This window comes from Anguilla anguilla, chromosome 1 (genome assembly GCF_013347855.1).
Source record: "Anguilla anguilla isolate fAngAng1 chromosome 1, fAngAng1.pri, whole genome shotgun sequence".
Taxonomy (NCBI): domain Eukaryota; kingdom Metazoa; phylum Chordata; class Actinopteri; order Anguilliformes; family Anguillidae; genus Anguilla; species Anguilla anguilla.
Window position 1 is genome coordinate 51,934,130 of NC_049201.1, and position 23,982 is coordinate 51,958,111.

General features: G+C 41.1%; 1 long non-coding RNA gene across 2 annotated transcripts; it reads left to right on the top strand.

The window, feature by feature from the left end:
• The first annotated feature begins 46 nt into the window (after positions 1 to 46).
• On the top strand, positions 47 to 21,359 carry LOC118223682. 2 transcript variants are annotated; one of them, XR_004764480.1, is made up of 4 exons: positions 65 to 126; positions 18,285 to 18,348; positions 20,026 to 20,079; positions 21,273 to 21,359. It is a non-coding gene; the product is annotated as an uncharacterized LOC118223682 (long non-coding RNA). The 2 variants fall into 2 exon arrangements; XR_004764481.1 differs by lacking the exons at positions 18,285 to 18,348; positions 20,026 to 20,079; positions 21,273 to 21,359 and adding exons at positions 3,973 to 4,186; positions 5,808 to 6,508 and having other exon boundaries at positions 47 to 126.
• The last annotated feature ends 2,623 nt before the right edge of the window (positions 21,360 to 23,982 follow it).

The window sequence follows — 23,982 nt, forward strand, 5'->3', positions numbered from 1 at the left end:
GATCAGAGAGACAGGGCTGGTGGTGCCTATGCAAACGCAGTAAATTGTCAAGGATCTCTCCGGCACAGACATCAACGTTATCAACACATCGTCAGACGGAGTGCCGTCTTTGGAGGGGGCTCTGAGGTGAGCGCAGTTGTCGAAATAGTAAATCGCTCAACTTCGCAGAAAACATTGGATGGTTTGACGGAGTTGATAACAAGGAGCTAATAGACACGTCTTATTTAAAGAAGCAATTAAATAAATAGAACGTAGCCTACTGTCAGCATTTCGTTTCATTTGATGTCTATAAAATTGGTTTCTTTTAATTCTTGCAAATATTGATTTGGCGTAGGTGTTACCGTAAGCCTTGTTTTTTTACATTTCAACGGACATGGACATTACTTTCAGGATGTTTAAAATACAAAATATTGTCTCGAAATTATAGGGTTCAGCATTGATTTACTGCTCTTAACAGAATAATTTGTAATTCTATAATCTCGGGTATGGGTATAGGCCTTGGAGTGTTGAGGGTCGCAGTCCTATTTTTCCAGAGCACCACCTGTAGGAGCAGTAGTCGCATTGCCATTTTAGGAAGCGAAAATGAATCTCGCACAGAAACGACGCACTGTACTGTAAAATGCCTTTGTCGGTGTTTTATCCTTCATGTGTGGTGAAGCATGAAGCATCCCGGTTGTTATTAATGTATTTTTTTAAAAACATGAGAACGACTAGAATGACCACAATGGTTAACCAAATAAATTAATTAATTAATAAATAAATACATAAATAAACGCTTATAAATGCTCCGTGAGGCCCAATCAGTATCATATTGAGTGTGGGGACTGTTCCAATAGCTGTCTGCAAACATACCAATTTGTTCTTCTAATACATAAACAAATTATTATTATTATTGTTGTTGTTAATAATAATAATAATAATAATAATAATAATAATAATAATAATAATAAAAATAATGATAATACAATAATAATAATAGTAATAATAATAATAGCAATAATATTAATATTAAATGACAATTCAAAAGGATGCTTTGTTGTAATAGACTAACAGATTTTTACATTTAAGAAACATTATAAGTTGTTAGTCTATCTTCCTGATTCTTGACACACTAGAACAATAATGCAATGTAAACTAAGCCAATTTCCTACTAATACTGCCCTGAGAATACATTCTGTCCCAGAGCAAATGGGACTCTTAAGAATGTTAACATTGCCCGAGCAGCATGCATCACGTTTTCCACGGATGACAGTGATTTACTGACCTCTTCTGGGGATCTAGGCATAGCCAGTTTAACAGGGGTCTGTCTGTCAGTGCATGTGGAGGGGCAGGGCACAGTTTGGAATATCAGGACCACGCCGCGCGGGCGACCTCACGTTCCCGGCGCTTGGCGTGCTTCGCGCCGCACAGCCGCGTTTGTCGCTCGAGTCACCGCGTTCTAGCATTCCGACGCCCGCCCGTGTCGTGTTTGTGTGCGGGGATCGTGCCACACGTGTCTGAATAAACAGCCAGCCTTCCTCAGCAAGAGGCCAAACGACCAAGTAAACACATTTTACTGCTATTCGCGATACGCCTGAACATAAATATACACAAACACACCCGCGCTCCACACACACCCATGCACACAGTTATGCTCACACATTCTGATACATGCATGCATGCGTGCGTGCACACAGACAAACACACACACAGACACACACACACACGTACGCACACAGACACAGAATGGCATCATTCAAGAACCCGTATTAGTTTCTAATTAGTTCCTTGAGACCCCTCCGTTCCTTTCTTGTCTTAGCCTTTCACACGGATAATTTTGGTCTTTGTGACCCCCTTGCATTATCATTAATCCTGAAGAACCCCATCCCGTTTTGAGAGACTTTGATAGGGTGCCAGTAAGCCTCTGGAGCTCTCTGACTCTATCCCCATTGCAACCCCCTCCCCCCATCCCCATGCATCCATCCATCTCATTGACTCTCTCCCTCTTTTTTTCCCTGTTTTTTTTTTTTTTTTCCCCTTTCATTCGCTCGGCGCTGTTTCTGTCCTGGGCTCCGTGCTGGCCTACAATAAGGACAGTGCGTGTAGCACAGCTGCGAAAGGCCTCACAAACGCTGGCTGACAAGAAGTGACAGCTCTGTATATCTCTCAGTGGCAGTGACAGCTGACAGATGGATACCACTCACACACAGGGAGAAAAAAAGGAACGAGAGAGGGAAAAAAGCCCCCGGGAAGATTCGCGAACATTACTCTGTGCTCACAGGGGCAGGGTTTGATTGAGCACAGCAGAGAATAATAAACCCTTCTCCATCCGATATAGTGCCAGCTCCCTCTCTCTCTCCCTCTCTCTCTCTCTCTCTGTTTCCTAGTCCCTTTATTTCTTTCACCCTCTCTTCTTTTTCCTTTCTCGTTGTCTTGTTCCCTCGGTTACTCTCCTTTGGTTTCTTTCACTCTTTCCCTGTATCATACAGTTCTGCTGCATCGTTCTCGCTCTCTCCCCCTGCTTGTCTCTTGCTTCTTTTGTTTTTCTCATCCTCTCTTCATTTTCTTTTTTCTCTCACTCTCCCAGTCAGTCTCCTTTTGTTCCTCTCAACATCTCCCTTTATCCCCAGCTCTCTCTTCCTCTCCCATTCACCTTCTCTCGCTCTATCCACCTCTCTTGCCTCTAAACGATCTCCCTAACCTCCTCGTCGCTGTATTTCTCACTGTAAGGTGTTTGCGATTTAAAAAGACATTAGGAACGGAAAAAAAGGTTGTGCTTTCTGATAAAAAAACGCAAAGCCTGAATCACAAGCAGAAAGCGCCGTACGGATCAGCCCCTCCAGTACAGGCTCAGAGAGGATTTGTAGTTTTTTTTTCGGCTTTATTGTCTTTGGATGTTCCTCATTCTGGCTCTGGTGTTTATGTTAGCCCATCTCCTGGGATATTGAGCAGAGAGGGGGCTGAGTCTGACGACTTGGCAAGATTGCGACTCTCTTGTACTCCAGTGGCTATTAGTCACGACACAATCTCCTCTCGCACTTTCAAAAAGGTGCGTATAATTAGCCTCATTCAGCACTGTCGTTGGCCAGATAACCATGATCTTTCTTCCTTTTTCTAACCAGTCAAAAGGCAGATATATGACTGTCTTCACTAGCAGGAGACAAAGTTAAATGCAGCATGCTACGATGCAGATGGGGGAGTTGAATGATTGCGTGGGCGAACTGGATCTTAGAGAAACCTGATATTTAGGAGGGGGTTTATAAAGAGGATGCGGAAAGAGGTTTAATGGTACTAACTTTGTAAACCAGAGCAGGAGGAAACCTGTTTTACTGCTGTACCCTCTGTTAGTCAAGCAGTTTGTTGAGAGTTTGCTCGTCTGTTATTTTTTAAACACAGATTCCTTCTGTAGTTCTCACTGTTAAGAGATGAGCAGTGCCCAGTTTCACTAGGCCTATTTTGTCACACTAATTTTAAATACGGCCACTTGCTGTGATTGTTACCACATACACCGTTTGGCTTGTCTGTTTTACGAAATAACCCCCACCCCGCATTCCCAATTTAATTTGGGAAAGTGAGCCTTTCTTTTGAGGAACATCAGCTGAGAAACACTGAGTCCTCAGACTCCGCCTTCATCTGACCGTCGCACCAGTCTGTTGCGAGTAACATAGCAACGCGGAGAAAGTTGCCCCCCTCCCCCCAGAAAAGGGGGCTAATTTGAGCCTTCCAGCTTCCACCTGCATATGTTTTCTGCGACACAAAAAGGCATTAATTCCAGCTCGTCTAATGGGCTCGCTCATCTCGTTCGTTTTGGGGAAACTAACAGCTCGGCGGTCGTCTCTGCCCGCGACCGCGATGCGATGGGGGGGGGGTACGGGGGGCCGGATCCGAGCGTCTCCGCGCCAGAGCTCTGCCGAGAGCGGGCAGTCGCCACGGTGACGGAGAGGAGAAGAGCGGCAGCTTTTCAAACTGCTCCATTTTTTTCCCGTCCTCCAGGAGGCCCGGGCCGTGGACGGGCGCCAGCGCCTTCCCCCCGCGGGCCCGCCAGTCTGTTTGGCCGCTTTCGCATCAGAACCGATGCCGCACTGCGGAGCGCGCCTGCGTCGCGTTTCAGGACGTCCACGGAGTGCCGAGCCCGCCCCTGTCTGAGCCTCATGGACCGCCGGGCGCTCGGCTGGTTTGAGCGCTTATCCCGTGACCCCAGAATGTTGTGAGTTCAGTCCCTCTACGGTATCTGCTGCCTCTCCGTCTGCCTGACACCCTGCATTAAAAGAGATTGGTATCCTTGCCTAGGGGGTGGATGGGTGGGATTCGTGTTTATCAAGCTGCCGTTAAACTCAGACATCAGATATCAGTTCAGTTCAGCATGTCCTTTCCTTAACCATACGTGTCTATCTCTGAGACATGGAACAGGTTTAAAGAAAGAAAAAGTATGCTTCTCAGTGAAAGTGTCATTTGAAATGCAATTATTTGGTTTTATTTGCAATTAAAGGCATGAAAGTTCTTGATTTGTATTAATGGCAAATAACACAATCTGAAATGAAGTCACATTTGATGGTTTCCATCCCAAATTCAGGCTAACCCTTTTGTTGTGCAAAGCTTAGAATCCAACGTCAATCTTTTCTTTTCTCTGCAAAATTGCACATTGTTGTTGTTCCTTTAAAAACAGTTCTTGATCACTTAAATGCAGAAACGCACACTGAGGATGCAGGTGTGTAGTTTCGCACAGCTTTACCTGTCTGCCACTGCATGTGACAGACAAGGGGTGGCAGTGTAGCATAATGACTAGGAAACCTTTAAAAGCTTGGAACCTACAGCTCTAAGGTTATAAGGTTCTCTCACCAGGTGGGTTATACCTTTGTGCAAGCTACATGACTTAAATTACTTCAGTAAATGTCTAGGTCTATAAATGGATGGTAGGTAAAGCGTGTGAACTATGTAAGTTGCTCTGTAGAACTAATCTGCTAAATGCCTGAAATGTAAGGGCTTTGACAGTATATATTATTATAGCTATATCTATCTGCAATGCATGTGTAAATAAGCAATTTAGTAGTCATTGTGCCCGGTGTGACCATTTACCCACTTTGTGAGTGGACACGTCTGAGAAATTGCCGTATCCAGTGAGTGCAGTGGCACCGCTCTCTTACTCAGACTTTGTCCAACGATAATAATGATCATAAATCAAGGTTCTGTGACGGCGCTGACCAACGTGCACTTTAAAGACAAGCCGCTGGTCAGAAACATCAACTCTGGATGTCCAGGGAGAGGATATCTGTCGCACACCTGTCTGTGCTGTCCTTCAGCAGACTGGTCAAGGACTACGGTGAAATGAAGCTGGATGAGTCCAGTGAAAGGCATTCACCTTCCGCTATATCAAAGCTATATATATATATATATATATATAGAGCGTTGATACTGATATTGTATAAAATATCGGCCTCACTTCAGTTCATAGCATTGTTGCGATGGAGCTCTTCTGTTGGCATGAGGGATTCCTCACAGAAGCCAGTAATCAGTTTAAAAGGAAAGGGCTGTTCATGTAATTAGGACACAAAGACAGTGTATTAAAATCCCCATTAAACATATTACTTGACTGTAAAGATTTTAATCTTGAAAGAATAACATTTTTTAAAGCCTTTAGGCTTTCAAAAGCCGGGTGTAAATCACACTGCGTTTATAAGGGTTTGACGGACGGGGTGCTTGTGAATTGTCCTGTGCGTTTGACATTCCGTCAGCTGTAAGCACTCCATTAGCCCCGAGGCTACAAAACCGATTTAGATGTTTATCGGCATGCGTTGGGTTAATTCCGTGCCTCATCTGGGTGCCGACAGGACTTGGACCCACCGGGGAGCTGGTATCGGATCGGTCATCTTGGGACACGGTGGCTGACGCAGTGACGGACACGTGACAACGACCCGTGAATATACCACCGATAGCATCACTCCCTAGCTTGGCAGGGCCTGGTCTAATTGACTGTGGCTGTTAGAAAATCATTACTTTTTTTGGATTGTACATGCACACATAACAACAAACACACTGTCGTGCACACATACACACACATATATGTAAATTAGACATGTATTTATGTGTATGAGTGTGTACAGTATATATGAAATACAGTCGTCTATATTTGTAAAGTGCAATTCATGAATTGCACTACTATTCAAAAGTGCTGCACTTTCAAATATAACAACACTGAACACACTGTAATTCAGAACAGTAGTGAATAAAAAAAAAGAAGGGCATAAACATACAAGCAGTAGTAAAAGCAATGTAACATTCTAAACTTAAAATTCTATGCAGCAAAAGTGCACCTTAACCATACAAATGAGGAAAAAGAAAATAACGCATAACACACACACACAGGGTGCATATATGTGTACCCTATGCATGTGTTATGTGTTCATTTCTCGTCTCTCTTCCTTTTCCCCCTGCATCCCTATCTCTTGAAAAGCATTCGTTTGACATCCTTGAGATATGCACCAAGGAGTGCTTGGGGCAAGTCATTTAAATAAAATGACATCAAACACAACTTATACTAGGCTTGTTTTTTTTTATAAGATGCATCACAGTGTTTTGCTTATCCTTTTGAATTCTTTAACCCTATTTATTTATTTATTTTATTTTTTTGATTTGTTAAATAATTCCTTTTTTTCTGCTCAGCAGTGGTAGAACCAATGAAATATGATGTCAATGCAAAAAAACAATTTCAGTAAAAGATTGGTAATGCACAATGTCAAGGTGTGTATTAATGAATTGTTTCAATATCAGTAGTCCAGTTAAGTCACTGAAATATATCTATACTTATTTGTCTTCTTATTTCCCAAAAAAATAGTTATTCATATGTATTATTAATGATCATTTACAAGAACACAACCATGAAATCTAAATTAATTAGCACTATCATGCATTTACCTTTTCCTGGTTACTGTTTGTAAGTAAAGTCTTTGTAAGAGCATAAGAAGCAAATTAAAGGCGCTGATGATGAACACACCATTCACCACATCTAGAATCATCATTGTTGCCTGCTGTATAGGGTGTGTTCTGCAGTGTCAGGCCTAGTCTTTAACACTGCAGGGACCTCTGCTTCTGCAGCATGACCTGGCAACCCGGTCCACACAATGACAACCCTCTCCATCAAAATATGCTTCCTGATATCACTGAGAAAATTACCTTTAACTGATTTCCCTTTGGCATTAGCTCAGTTTTAAATATCTTTGTTTGTCCATTTAAAATTTTCTTAACTCGTCTTTTAAAATTTGACCAAAGAAGATTTATGATTGATGAAGGTTAATATACAGTAAGTCAATCATTTGATGAGATGGGGCAAAGTTGCACGTTTGCTCCACCCCGCTGTCCAGTCAGCAGTGCTCAGGCCAGGCCTTGTCAATCATTTCCCCTGGAAACAGAGCCCCTCAGTCCTGTCTGCACATCCACAGCTGCCTCATGCTGGGAGTACATTGCTGATAAGACCCCAGCACCACACCACACCAAGAGAAAGCAAACCGAACAACCCCCAGAGATGTGCTCACAGAGCTAACACAAACAGGATGTAAGGATTTAGAACGTGGTGGTTTTCATTGATTAAAATTAATTGCGATTTGAAATATATGTCCACAAATGTTTTTGTTCTATGGTCTTTGTATAGCTTGACTTTTGTGCACTTTGGAGTGTTGCTAAAGTTGTGGTCTATTTAGACATATTTTATTACATGTTAAGTTTTTTTTTAAGAGTAGAGGGGTTTCATGGTAGGACCCTAACAAGAGTTTGTTCATTTGTAATTTATTAATTAGTATTATTAGTATGATTATAAATTAGTATTATTAGTAATATTATTCGTATAGTATTGTTGTTAATTATATAAATATACAGTATATACTGTGTACAGTACACACACACATACACACATCTTTGCAGACATATGTAACAGTACACAAACTCACATATTAATAAATGCTCATATAGAGCCATCATCCACTATCTCTGCACAAGCTGATGCTTACTTGAAGTTTTATTTATAACAGCATTCATAATCAATAAATCCTTTAAACCCACGCGGTTCGGGCTGGGGCTTGGGTATGTGTGGGCCCAGGGCATGTGCCTGGGCAGGCCAAGGCCATCGCTGCTCTTAGCTGAGACTATTACATCACATGACCTCAGCCCTGCTTCCTTTCAGAGCATGTGCGCATGACACTGCATGACAGTAAATCTGAATTATTTTGCTTCTGGAAAAATAGTGGTCACAGTTCAATCAACATTTTTCCTTAACTTAGACTCATGATCAAAGCGTTTGAGTTTTTCTTGACAAAAACACTTTCACAAAAAAAGAGAAATAGCAATACTGCTTTTCTGAAGAAAATGTGAACATATGCAGTTGTTTGTTAATCAAAGTTAAGATTAAATGTTGATTGAATCCAGGCATTGTTTCCTTTTTAGTCAGTGGACTTTACATCGCCAACACATGGAAGCCCATTTACTTTTGAACTTTAGGTAAATAAGTGCATACTGTATAACTGACATTACACATTGTGACAAAACCAGTATTATCACTTAAAGGGTGCATACTTCATAGCTAATTTCAGTGCAAATGTTTACAGTATTCCACACTTATAGCTCATTTCAGCGCAACCGTTTACAATGTTCCACATGCTCTAGTGTAAGTTGATGCAATTACACATTTCCATTGGAATGCTTCCACATTTGAAACATACTATTGCCTTTTATCCTGAGCTGTAAATTGCAGCCCCGCAGTGTAACATTGTTGATTGAGATTCTGTGTGATGTTGGCTGTGGTTAGTGGAAAATGCTCAGTTAAACTGTCTGAAACTGAGCATGGGGCCCCTGCCTTGGAAAGCACACTAATCATCACCAATAATACGAACATTTCTGAACCTATCTTTAATCTGTAAAATGCATTTAGAACCTAGTGATTCCTGAGCCATTCGTTGCATTGTTACGGAATACTAAAGAGTTTGTTCTATCCATATTCAAAGAAAGGGGCGGGATTTACCATGAAATGAAAACTGAAAAGTGTAAAAGCACTCCTTCCATCCTTTGGTCAATAACTTTGACGGACAGCATTGTAGAAGCAGTCAGATAATAACAATACAATATAATAAAATACAATAATTATCATTGCAGTTCACACGGATATATTGTGTTGAAATTACTGATTGATGGTTTGTTTGCGTAACTCAGACTGTTCTGAAAAAAACTGAACCATGGCTTGATGGTAAAAGGTAAATGTAGACTAAGTTAAGAGTTAAGAAGTAAGAGGAGGGAAAATGAGCCAAAATATGCTTGGGTCTCAGAGGGTTAAATTATGTGTTGGGCAGAGCCGGCTCTAGGCATAGGCGAAAAGGGCAATCGCCTAGGGTGCCATCCGTCTGGGGGCACACCATATGAAAAAACAAAACAAAACAAAGATCCACTTGTTACGCCCATGATAGTGGCCAGGTCACAATCTCCCTGCACCCCAGGGATAGGTCTAAGATTTAGTGTACAGCCTGAATCACAGCTACAGACTGTAATAACGTAACTGCAGCCTTATATTTCACCGTAGTTAACCAACAGGACTTTTAATATTTGTTAGCTACACATTAGTTACGCAATCCTGTAATGTGCCTCTGTTTATATTACAATACATTGTTCTTAAAATACAAAAATTGTTGACCTAAAATGACCTCTTCCCCCACTATGTGATGGAGGTAGTTTCCTTGGCATGATAATTATATGTACTCTAATTTGTGGGCTACGTCCAGATTATGAATTGGGATTCAGGAAAATGCAGGATATGCATTATTTTTGTGATAAAAACCATAGTAATACCACGACGGGGAGTGTAGTACAGGACAAAAAGATAAAAAAAGAAAGCTATATGTCCAGGAGAGTGGTTTTCAGTGTTCTGTCGGTTTCAGATTGCAGTGTGTAATCAAGGATTAGAATCCATTTTATATCAAAGCTGTTGCCTCTGGCAGTCTGAAGCACCGTGGAACCCAAAATGTTTTTCTTTTTATCAGAGTTCCATTTTCTGGCACCTGAAATTGTTTCTTTCATGTTTGACAGAGGTGAGCGGAGCGTTGTGTCTCCCCGGAGACGGCCCATTGTTACCGCGGTTTCCTACCATACCATATTGGCAGCTGATGTGGCATTGGTGTACACCTGTCACTCAAGCTGATCCACACACCGACTTGTCACGCAAGCGGGAGGTGTGGGCTCATCCTCTGCAAAGCACTCACCGACAGGCTTCACACTGCTTTCATTTGTGTGTGTGTGTGTGTTTGCACACATGCTTTCATGACATTATCGAGATTTCTGCAGGGCAACACAAATGTCTCATGCAAATCCCTTTTTATTATATTCAGATATAAAGACAAAAAAATACATATCTGTGCCCCATGGTCTGAGAGAAGCTCATCCCAGCTTCAGAATAGACATTTTCACATTGTATTACAATATAACCTATTACAGGAAAATAGGTTGTTTATTTGTTGTCAGAACACTTTCTCATGATTTCAGGGACAGATTAGAAATTAGGGCTAAACATTTACTTCTTAAAATTATACATTTAATGAACATTCTTTTGTAATTGTTCTGTAATGTATAATGTTTTCTGAAGTTATTTGTAATTATTAATATTACTGACGGTGCCGACAGGAATATTAATTACAAAGTATAACATGATCAGGTAAAGTACTGTATGAGTGTCTTCACCCCTTTTGCCAAGTCAAATAGATTTCTCAGTATAGCAGGTAGCATGTCTGCTAAGGAAGAAATAGAACATTGTTTCTGACTTTGAGGTAACCTGTCCACGGCATTTTTACTGGGCTTGATCAAGACAATGGTCAGGGCTCAAGGAATTAAAATAACATCTCAGCGTGTCACGGACAGAAAATATTTCAGATCGCCTCAGGCATCCACTGTAAGTTGACAAGTTTCTTTTCTCTCTTCCTCTGAAATGGCCAATAAAAACTGGAGGCGGAATTCAGAGGAGATGGAGCAGACCAGTTCTTTGAGTTCTTCAGTAGATGGAGTCAAAGGGGACTCAGCCTTCTTGTCTAACAAACTCACCACTTACACTGCAAACCAAAGCATGATTCTCATCTTGTCACCAACAATGACTGTCAATTGGCCTTCCATTAAAACTGTGGCAAATGAGAGCGTTAGAGAGAGACAGAAAGAAAAATGGGTAATATTATGTTTAATATTGTCAGCATTGCTTTAGCTGATATTTTATGTTTAACTGTACATTTCTCACATTTATAACCTTGCCAAGAAAACGTGATTTGAATTTGAGTGAGAGCAAGGGAGGGAGAAAGGGAGGGGGTAGGACAGTTACAATCTGTCAATAACATGCAGTTTCCATATTCAAATATGCAAGTACATCACTATAGCTCCCCTATGTAAATGAGGCTTTAACAAATATCAACCAAAAAACAACCAAAAAAACTTTTTTGGATATACAATAAGATTAATTGTCTTTTGGAGATCATCAAAGGTGTGTTGGTACCAGTTTCGTCTACAAGTACGTTGGACCTGTGATATGGATGTTCATGCAGTAGAGGCATATCCATGCAGCATCTTTCTTTCATTCCTGAGGTCCATTAGGCCATTGCCTTGCTCAATATGAGATGTATATGCCAGATAGTAGCCTGTGTATTCAGTGTGGTCCAACCCCAGCCTGGACTAGAAGTGCTATATGGTCAGAACACAGGTCACCCCAGAACCAACAGCAGCACCATCCAAGAAACAAAACCTTGCAGTTGGCAGAAGCCAAAACATTTGAGTGAACTCCGAAGAATGTCTCTGGATAATGAAGAAATGGTTATTGTCGAAAAGTAAAAAACACAGATACCCCTGTGTGCTGTTTGAATACTCCCGAATGAGTTTTCTTGCAGGAAACAAATGGAAACATTTTCATTTGTTTCCTGTAATAAAAACTCACTTGGGAGCATTTGGAAACGGTGTGCAGTTGCACGTTTCTTTGTTTTCCTCGTTCTCTGTCCCCATTTCTAAACAGCTCAACTCAATAAATCTTCAAAAAAAGTCAGGCAATAAATAAATAATGCAGATGGGCTCATCAACACAATGCAATTTATTTTTCATAGATAACCCCCCCCCCCCCCCAAAAAAAAGTGCTGAGCCCCCAACCAAACAGCTGTTTCTACAATGCGATACTTATGTAAATAACATCCGACATGAAATGAGGGTTATCAGTCTGTCGCTCTGTCTTTTCCCTTCCTGTGGTATTCAACATCTGTACCATATCAGGCTCACTTGCTCCTTCTCTCTCTCTCTCTCTCTCTCTCTTTCTCTCTCTCTCTCTCTCTCTCTCTCTTTCTCTCTACCTCCCTTTCTCTCCCTTCAGTATCTCTCACTTTGTCTATCAGGTTATAACTGTGATCAAGCTGGCTGAACACACGACCAGCTACCTCCCACCCCAAGCCACAGCAACATTTACTCCCTCTTAGGATCTCCCCCTACATTTAATCAACATTTATCCTTTGCTTTTTTTCTTTCCTGTTTTTCACCACTGTTTGTAAAGAAAAAATAAATAGAATTTAATAGCAATAAATCTTTAGTAAATCTTTCTAATCTTTAGTTAAAATTAAGGAAGGGTGTTGAATCCATTTCTCTGCATTTCTCAGAAAAGTAATTTTGTGATTTACGTAAAAGTACAGCATTGGATATATTCTGATTTATATTCAAAAATGAATATCCATAACATTCATATAATTTAAAATACATACTCAGTATATTTACCATATATAGATTTTCCAATAGGTTCACCCACCACACAGATTTACCTTCATAGGTTCTACTTGTAAAAATTAGGAATGTAGTTGATTTCATTTAATTTTATTCTTTTGTTAATGAATTTATGAATTTATTTTAAAAATGCAAGATATCTATGGAGATTACAGTGATCAGCAAATTGATAAAGATACTGCAAAATCATGTGAAAAAACAAAATGTCAGGATACACATTTTCAACACCACAGTAGAAGGATAATTTTGATGTCATTTTATCTTTTATGATCCACCACAGGTGGGAGAATATGTCTGGTTTTTGGTATGCTCTGTCTTTTTGGACTTGTCATGGAGGGCGTGCTGGATAACATTTCTGAGGTGCTGTGGCAGCCGTTGACTGCTGCCTGTTCTTAATGATGCCAATATCTCAAAAACAGTGAATCATTTGATTCACTTAAATGGAGAATATTTCTGTTTCAGCGCTGGGATAGTTTTGTTTTAGCTTCAGAACTTCTCACACACTAGAAAGGAGAGGTAATTCCACTGCTTCGTTGTGATAAATGGCAAGAAAATAGCTATAAAAAATGGCTCTGCATCTAATTACATGTAGTTGTATTAAACATGCAAAATAATTGCGGGATTGCTGTTCTTGGGTAGCTGGAGATTTGACAAGTTGCTTTGCGCTGGAGACAGCCGTCTGATGTGTGCTGCAGTTTACAGACGCGGGCTTTTCTCAGAGTGCTTACAGGTAGGCTTTGGCCATTGTTGCTTTCTGAGGCTGAAGAAAGTCAAACTTCCTGTTCTTCGGCCGCCACCTCCGGGCGGCGCGGATCTCGGCGGGAAGGACGATGGGACCTTGACGTCCGCTCTCTCATTACTCGGTGGCATGCGCCCTGTCACTCATCGAATCTTCCGTCGGCATTCAGCTGTTGCGGATTACTTATCCTCTGCTTCCCCCACCTCGTTACTTGATCTTTAAGGCGCGCCGAGCCGCGCGTTACTGCAGGGGGCAGGATGCGCGAGGGGGGCGGGGCTGAGGTCTGGCCCGCGTAGACCCGAGCGACTCTGCTCAACCTGATGTGATATGATCGCAAATCAAGCAGCTGAAGGAATGAACATCCGAGGGAGGTATGTGCCACAGAGGGGTGAACAGCGCCATTCCTTTCTCCCCACCCAGTGCTGTGGGCCCTTGGGTAATGCAGTGGCATCACCTAGGTATTCATACGTGCACCCCCTTCTTTTTCTCTAGGTAGAATCGTGATTTCAGCTGTTCGTTTATAATTGTTGGAGGAAATGGGAAAGGGGCAAACGTGCGCATGGAGACAAGGAAATAACAAAGTCATGCGGCCGCATTAATGCCGCGGCCACAAATTACCCTCTTTTCACACATGGCGTACAGTGCAATCCACGTACATTACGAGAGAACAAGCTATAAGCTGGGTAAATGCGTTAGCAAGCTAGTCATATCTGTTTGCTGCCAGCCCACTTATTAGCTGGGGACTATTCTGTAACCTATTGCTCTTCAGAACTGAAGCCTTGTGCAAAGAGATATTGTCGATTTGTCATAGAAAAAATATAAATAACTTCAGTCCAGTTCACTTCAAGCTGTTTGAGATTTTTGTATTTTTTTGGCACAGTTAAGGGTGACGAAAGATGATTTTAACCTTAGGTGTTATAGTGCCAAGTCTTTAATTCAATTTTACATGCACTGGGACACCTGCCAGAGCTGGTATAGACTTTCAATCTTGTTATTTTTACAGGGTGCAAATTTTTGCACACTGTACTCATGCTGGTTTTGGGTGCCATAGAAGACTAAATAAAAACATTAAAAAAGTAATCCCATTAGATTGCACCTTTCGTAAAATCCAATAGATTATGTTACTAAATGCATTTTACTTATCATTTGTAATCATTGCTGGATTACATTGTCTAAGTATCCCACCAAACACTGGGTTGGACAGATCACAAATTACGCACAATGCACCCAATTTGAAATATGATTTTGAAAGTTTTCCAATCAAGTATTTCTGTAATTCACACTTTTTATTTTTACAGGGGAAAATAACACATTTCACATTGTACTCAGTATTAGTAAATCAATGTTTTAAATCACAAAACGGAAGTTTAGTGTTTACCGTTCATACATAAATTATCTAAAACTGCTTGTCAGCAGTAAGTACACCACAAATATTATTCTTAAATACTTGCTTCAAGCTTTCAAGTGATATACAATGAAATGTGAGCGTTTCCTGGTGAACTAGTTGTGCCTCTCGGGTCACTGAAGCGCACCTGTGCTTGTGTTGAAACACATGTACTCTGCTGTACTGTATGTGCCTTGCCAGTAACAGCCAGTGACTAATTCCCATGCTTTAGACCACAGGAGAGCTAGAAGCATAGGTTTGTTGTTCACTGACAACAGCTAGTAGCCTTTGAGCACCTAGCATTCTACTAGGAAGTGCAAATATGTAGCTGTTAACCCACCCTGACCAACATTGGACAAAGACAGTTGGGTCCTGCTATGATATACTCCCAGTCAGGCAGCCTATGGGCGTAAAACCTTTGCCCATTTATGGATATCCAGATCAAAAGATACTTTCTCTATGGAGGCAATGCATGGGAGTTTCACTTAACTGTATCTGTCACAGTCAGTTGTAGGAATTAGGAAAACAGCATTCATTTCTCCCATAGGCTGTCTATTTTTTGATCCGGAGAATGCTAACAAACTCAAACGGAATGACGACATGACTTCTGAGGCCCATTGCACAGCCCTGACTCAAACCCACGACAGCTGTCTAGTCTATAGGGTCCACACTGGGCATGTGGCGAGCACCTTCACTGAGTGAGGCACTCAGCAACCCGCGGCCTCACTTTTCAGTTTTCGCTTTGGTTTTATATCGTTAAGTAAAACATTTACTTTGGGACTGAGCATCATCCTCATGTAGACTGATGCACACCACACACCTGTTTATTCCTTCAGGAATATGAAGCATATGAGGCTTTTAAAGAGCTGGGATTCGACTCCCCGAGGGAGTCGTGAGGGTTTAACGCTCCTTGAGCTCCTTTCGTCTCGGGATTCGCAGACCTGTGTGACACGGCGCCGCGCAGCGCTGTGGGCGCCTCAGAGTCGCGCACGCGGCGCAGCGGGGGTCCCTCGCCCGTTAAACGAGGTGCCGCTCCGTCCCCAAACCGCCGAGCGGAACAGAGGGGGTCCTGCCGCACGAGCTGCGGAGAGCACCCCCAAAGGGCCTGGGATCCGCCACATTTATCCCACCGTGGGGCGCGCTCCGCTAGGGGACGGCTCAGATGGCAGCTGTAGTCAAAAAATTGGCGGAATCGCCCAACCCCCCCATCCCCACAAGGGAACTGCAATCCCCCTACGGAGAGCCCAGGATCAAGACTCCACTTGACCAGTTTTAGATAGATGTAGATATCAGTCACTGAAACAATGTGGTGTTATTTCCTGCTTGTTGTCTCTCTTTATTACTCTCTTCTCACGCGGGGAATGGTGGAAAATAAGGCTGCCACCACCTCTGTCAGCCACCAGAGTCTTCTGTGCACATCTGCGCACATCTGCCTGTGAAACAGTGACGGCCACATCCGCGGAGGTTCTGAGGCTCTGAGGACTGACCCATTCGTCACATCACGTCCGTAACGGGGGGAGGGGGGAGGGGGTGTGGGGGGGCAGCTGGGAAAAAACTCGGCAGGAAGAATTCTGCCATGAAACTCAATCACGAAAGGTCATGTCGGGGAGAGGGGAACAGATTAAATTAGCATAGTATTAGATATGGAGAGTGATCTCTGTCAAAATCATCTGTACCGCAATTATAATATGTTAATTACGTATTTCATTAAGGAAGTTTATCATGGTTCACAGATGAAATCATGCAGGCGAAGATGCTGGGAAGGAGGCACTGAAGCCTGAATCTGCCTCCCGCCCTACATCTCTTTCTCTCTCTCACTGTCTCTCTGTTTAGGATTAGCTGAATCATTTACGAAACGTATGTTAGTGAAAGAATCTATGCATTGCCTTGTATTAGCAGGTGTGCCCTGGCTACCAAAGACAATAGACATTAGATATATAGCAGGACAGATTATTCTACACCCACAGCCATAATACTGATATGCTTGTTTGTGTAAGGATATTGTCTCTGTGTTGTTCCAGGGCTAATACCTTGGTATTACAGTTTTTTATAGTGATGAGATGCTATTGTTTCTATGCTGGGTTCTCTATCGACAATGTGAGCAACAACATCCTACATGTACTGCATGTACTCATTCAGAGAGACTTTTAGAAGGCAGCATTTGGTGGCAACACAGAGATTGCTTTCTGTTGCATTCCACTTTCACCATGTAATGATAGAGAGCTTTGAATGCTGGAACATATGTCATTGTTATCTCTGGCAGAGGATTCAAATTATGAATGTGAATGTCGAACTGAACGTTGTTGTTTCATGGTTTGTGAGCAGCGAATCTGAGATTAATGCTGCCTGGTAGTTATGCAAGCTGGGCTGTCACTCAAATGCTCTCTATCAATAAATGAATGAATGAATGAATGAATAAATAAATAAATAAATACATTCCTCATAGATCTAGGATAGCTAATGTCCCACTGATCGTCTGTGAGTTTCTCAGTTACTGTGTACTGAACATACACGGAGATGTCAGACACAGCTTTTCTGTCAGAAGTGGAAAAACGATGATGAAACAGCACATTGAAAAAAGCAACGTTCACTGCCAGATGTAGATATCGACAAATGTCAATTAGGGACATGTTGGTAATGAAGCGTGAACGTCATGCCTGCTGGAGAGAAGAATAAGTTGTTTCTGAAGTCCTGTGCTCTAAATAGCAATGAAAACCCATATTTAAATGATTACATAATCATTTTTAATATTTGCTCACTAACTGTACATAATACGTGTGTCTGTAGATGCTAGATATGATGGTTTTGTACTGAAAAAGATGACTCGCTCATATGAAATATGCAGTTACATATTTTTTTGGATATCATGCTGTACTCACACAATCATGGGAAGAGAGAGAAGGACACCTAGTGATGGAGTAAGCTTAACAAACTTAAAATTCATACAGATTCCAAAATTAAAAACCAGTAGACATACATTTTATATGTACATACTCATAATCATTCATTCCAACAACCCCCGAAGAAGGACCAAATAAAATCTAAAGTCATATTCCATGAAAAGTGGTGTACCTCTCTCAGTTTTGCTAAAGATTTCATGACCAAGTGATGCCCAAATCCCCCATTATAAATGATGTAAGGCCTCCCTCATAACTTACCTGTACTTAAAACTGTTTCATGTAAAATGCATAAAGGCTGAGGTGCAGAAATCAGGAATGGTTCTGTTATCTCCAGGCAGTGCAAAGAGCCAGAGAATTCAGACCATTTCAGATCATTTTGAAAAAAAACTTAATTTTTGAAACATGCGCACCTCTTCTTTTACTGTTACAGTATATGGTTAAGCATTCTGTTTTGGACCTTTTCAAATATATTCAAAAATATTTTTTGGTAATTTATCGACTATCTCGTCTTCCACAGGATTTATGTGGGGAAACTGAGCATATGGCCAGAGATGGCATACAGCAGCACTGGAATTCTGCAGGTATAAGTTTTTAGGCACTTCGTCCTGCCCTTTCCTGTGCTGTCTTTCTTATTTCTGACCAATACAATTGCTAAATAAACATTATGTGTGTGTGTGCATGTGCGTGTGTGTGTGTGTGTATGTGTGTGTGTGTGTGTGCATGCATGTGTGTGCGTCTGTGTGTAGGATAGGCAGGTTAAGTGAAGCATTTATATGTGTTTAACCAGCAGCTGTCACATGCCAAAGGTTGTGATTGACATGCAGTCATGGCAGTATTGTTGCTAAAGACCTTGACAAAGTATTTGTATGGCATTTTGGACCCCTTTGACCTTCATCACTTTAATGTCAGCATAGAAAAGAATCAACATTTGCTTTGTGTGATGGAATGAATTCAATGGATGACATCTGTATTTACTGCTAGGAACTGCTCTGGTGAAATACGTCAGTCTGCCCTGTTTTACGGAGTGATGCTGGTGATGAATAGAACCACTGCATACCCCCACACTTAACAGGGTTTCAGTTTGTTGCTAAGGCATGATTTCCAACATTCTATTAGCAAATTGAAAAAAGCAGGTTGAAATTCCCTGCATGCATACCAAACCAGTCATCAGTGTGTCCTTACAGTGGTCCTGGGGAACAATAGTCTTGTTTACCACCTCTGTGTGAGCGCAGTAAAATCTTTGGTGTTAAATCAACTCCCTGCTGGTCTCAAATGTACTCTGTTATAATTGAATTAACCCTGGACATTTTACCATGAGGTCTGCCTTCTTCAGTCAGTCTAAAAAGATTTGTGTTCCTCTAAGTATGAAGGAGCATGGGCACTGTCATTTTTGTTCAAGCTCTAAACCTGTCCACGTCTGGTCTGAGAGTTCCCGTTTATCTGGTGTGTATGAATGTGAATCGTGTGCTACTGATTGTAGGTTTTCGAGATAATAAGCAATTTGAAATAGCACTAACTTGATAAAGGTTCTAAATAAATTAACGTTTATCACATTTCTGTGCGCTCTAAAGATAATGACTAAATGACTAGTGCTTCTTCCGTGGCAGGGAAGGATGCAATGCTTTTTCACGGGGCACTGAACAAGGTTCCAAGTTATGTCTTTTATCATACACTGTCATTTACATGCTCAGTTTCCATTGGATGGATTTCCGACACAACACTGGTTTGGTGTCCCTCCTGTCCATGGTAAAACCCATCTTATATTTTTACAAATCATTCCTTGAAAAGATGACAGCCGAGAACAATAAAGACTTATGAACACAAAGAAGTTTTCTATATTTATTTATTTATTTATTTATTTTTCTTGAAACAACAAAGCAATTTAATGAACATTCCTGATAATCTCCGTGTTTAAGCATGATATGGCCACACTTTTTCACACCTCATATCTAAATCTGGAAATCACGCCATCATTCATTTCCTTTACCCACCAGGAAGCTTCAAAGCTTGTTACATTTTACACCTTCTGTCATTTATCGTACATCCAAGTGTATTACGACAGGAAAAAAAAGAGGTTTTTTATACCACAAAGAGTCCTCTGGATATTGAAAGGACACAGAATGGAAACTGAATGACAATGTCATGGCAACATGCTAATACAGAATGTCAGTAAATGTGTAGATGTTTCTCAATGAATGGGCTAAGGTATGCGGTCTACAGATTCCATAAACAATTAATTATGGCTTTTGTTCTGAAAGTGGTTCCTGGACAGAATGACACAAGGAGTCATCACAAGGGTTCAGATGCTAAAGGTAATTTGCATTGTTTTTTTTAATGATTAAATTGCAAATACAAAGATATCGTGAAATATTTCCAATCACAATATTTTATTTAGCTCAAAATTGACTTTTACATTGTGTGCCCACATTCGCATTTCTATTCCTCAGGGTCTTGTTACATGATGGCATAAAGAACATTAAAAACAGACGCTGAGAATGAATGCCAATATTATAAAGTGTGGAAATGGAAACTAGGAATCCAATCCTGGCAAGCCTAACTGTAAGAATACTGTACTATGACAGTAAGCAACAATTCCCAAAGGGATGCATTTAGAAAGCATCTTAGCTGCTTATATCTTTAGTGTTGTGAGTTCAAACTCTACAGTCTCTTTTCTTTCCACAAATCTGGTTTTTACAAGCGTGCATAACCAATATTGATCAAAAATAAATATACAGTATATGAAGGGGGGGGGGGTTAAAAAACAAAACAAACCAGGGGCAGTATAGTTGTAGTTTCTCTGTTGTGAAGCAGACAGCAGAAGAAGAGGAGTTCTAACGGAACACGTTCAAAGGGATTCAAAACACACACACCCGCGGCAAAGGTCATACAAGGAGCGACCGAGGTGCGGAGAGTGCTGCGGGCAGCACATGAGCCCCTCTTACATCTTTTCATTTCTCTCACCATCGAGATTTCTGCCAGTATCACAAATAAGCTCTCCATACAAATGCATGCCTTTAAGATCATTACCATCGCAGTTACTACAACCATGCCTTTCCATAACACTGGATGTGCTCAATTCACATTACACGTTATTTAAATATATACATGCCTTTACAGACAGAACAAACAGCTGTGATCACATAAATTGTTATTGCATTATTTATTTGCGTAGCCCCTTACATCACTATGCAAATGACAGCATCACTGAGATGCAATTTTTTAAATAATTTATTTCTTAGATAATGTGGCCACATTATCAACAATTATCATTAGCTATCATAGAACCATATTACATTTACTCAGCTCTTAGTTTTATAATATCAAAACAATCATACACAGATCAATAAACAAGACTTATGTACGGCATCATTACAATACATGGTGCAGTCTATGCCCTTGCTGACATGAGTAATGTTAGCTAGCTTTGTCCTTTTTTACATCTAGTTCTCTGACCACCTCTCCACACTGTCCCCGAAACTGAACTATTAATGTGTTTATTTCTCAGTTTGAATGCTCAATTGAAAGGCCTTCCCATCACTTCAATACCCTTCGCCATCTTGGGGGTGCCAGACACTAACATGAACATCCTCTGGACTCCATGGAGCCTTTTTCCTGTTTCCTTCCATTCTACAACTCACCAGATGGGCTGCCACGGTTACGGTGCAGGTGGACTGCACAGCTGACGCAGCTGGCGCAGGTAGATCACAGGTGTGTGGCTAAGTAGAGGATTTGCCTGTGAGCAATGAGGTGTGGGCTTATACCCTACTGAGTGTAAGCCTCCCAGACTAGGTGATTCTACAGACCAGTACACGCTGTTACAGCCTGTGGGAGTTGTAGTCACATTCGTGCCGGTGTGGTCAGAACCATTCCACCCCACAGCACGTGGCTCAGAAGCCTCTGAGAACAGAGTATGTTTCTTAAATGTGTGTGCCATCTTAGCCACTTAAGACATCACATTGTGCTGTGAAGATTGCTTTAAGCTACATTCATAATAGCTGCCACCAAAATATTCCCACCCTTCCTTCCGTAATAAATATTGTGATTCCACATGTCTCTGTAGTTCTGTGAAGTTATTATGTTCTTTTGGGTGGTATAAGTCTAAATATACCACACAAAAGAATATAATACCATAACGCTTATTGGGGACCACATGATAAATTGAGGCATTCTGTGAGATTCAAGATTAATTTAGCAATTATTTGCATGAGGGTTGTGGAGTAAGGTATTTGCCTTCCTCTTGAACTTTCACAATGAACTGTTTGATGGGATGGAGAGCAGTTACCTGCTGTTTTAGGAGCATCCACCTGCTGGGTTTGGTGGTTATGTAGTGTGCGCTGTTGCATAATATCACAATACTGCCACTTCTATTTGATACTGGAGCCTAATGTGAACATAAATGAGGGCTGGGACCCAACTGGAATTCCCTAAAAGGGTCAGGAAGTAGGGCAGTGCCATCATTTACAATTGTGCTGAATATCAATCAGACCTACATCAAGATATTCCTTTAAAAAAAAGAAAAGAAACATAGCTCCAGGCTGTTTCTTTTCCACAACAACTGTGGGAGAAAACTGTGAGGCCAAGCCCCTAAATCCATCTCTCTCTCTCTCTCTCTCTCTCTCTCATTCTCTCTCTCCCCTACTCTGCCTCTCTCTCCCTCTCTCTCTCGCTCTCTCTCTTTCTCTCTCACTCTCTCACTCTCTCTGAGAGAGGTACTGAAAACCTTGAGGGAATAGAACGTGCTGGTAAACTAAACTGGATGACAGATGGTTTGCTCAATAGATACCTTGGTACACAATCTCACCTAATGTACCTGAGAAACATTTGAGCAGAAATTGGTGAGTTTTCTTCTTTCTCCGATGAAAGAAGCTGGTTCATAACGTGTGAGGTAATTTAACTCTGGGGAAATAGATGGCTGGATTTGTGTATGTGCAAAGGTATGATCGAAGAGGTGAGAAGCCGTGTGACAGCGCGTCGTAATTTCAGGCCCCACGTTAATCTGGCTGTAACTTGCTTTGTTCTTAATTTATGTGTTTATTAGTGAACACAAGAAGCAGATGTGGCGCGCATCTTTTATAGCCAACGCTAATTTCCAACCCCTGTCCACAGTTTTTCAAAAAACTTTATTGTATTATTTTATATTACATATCAATAAACAAAATATAAATTGGACTATTATTTAACAACCTGATTTAGACAAAAAAAAAAAACAGTTCATGACATGTAATAAATACAGAATAGGACGATTTAGTATCTTATAGTAAGTCACACCATGGAAAAATTAACACAGATTAGGAGCAAAATTGCGAATGCAATGTGTCAAAAATAATTTGTTGTATTTTTATTTTGGCTTTAACCAGCATTTCACTTTATCATTATGTCAAAACAGATGTTCTGTTCATTTCTGCTGCTTGTTTATTCTGTCCAGTACCGTTGACAGAAGGTCTGATTGGCCAAAAGATGCTGGACCACTTGTGCCTGGACCACTCTGGAGTTGATATTTGCTAGTGGTAATACAACCATCACCATATTGCTGTTTGTTAACAAATTGTTGAGGATTGCTGGGATCAGGTTGTGTAAACTTTCAAGACTTATTGAAGAAATAATAATGCAGTTATGCCATTTTATTGGTTTTTGACCATTTTTGGTCTGTAGTTGACTTTAAAATAACATTTTGGTCCCTATTTTTGTGACAACATAAGCGCAAACGTGCAAGTGAAATTGTTAGTTTAGTCTCCCACAAAAGGAATATTTGTCCCCTGCGGCGTTTCTGGTAGTTTTGCGGTCTGCAGTGTGCCCTTTTGCATCAACATGGGTTGGGCGCCGCAATAGGGGATGTGTGAATAGAAATAATTGGTGGCGCATAATGCGTTTCCATTTTAAATCAACCAGATCAGGTTTAAACACAAACGCTGCTGCATTGTGCTTTTTTAGTGGCGTTGTGAATGCGCCACACATCTAAATGCATGAATGCATAGCACAGATGGCTATTTGATATGCAATTTGTGTTCAGTGCTTGTTACACCGTAAAATGTCCAGTGTTAATTCAACTCTAACAGTGTTAAAATTCCTGAGTGGGACCAAATCTTAAGTGTGGAATTAACACTGGAAATTTTACTGTGTAGGAGACAGTGGCTATCCATTAAAATTGTGGCCACTTGTTCCATACATTGAGCCCAGAATACACTGACAACTTCATTTTATTTGTACATTTTGCA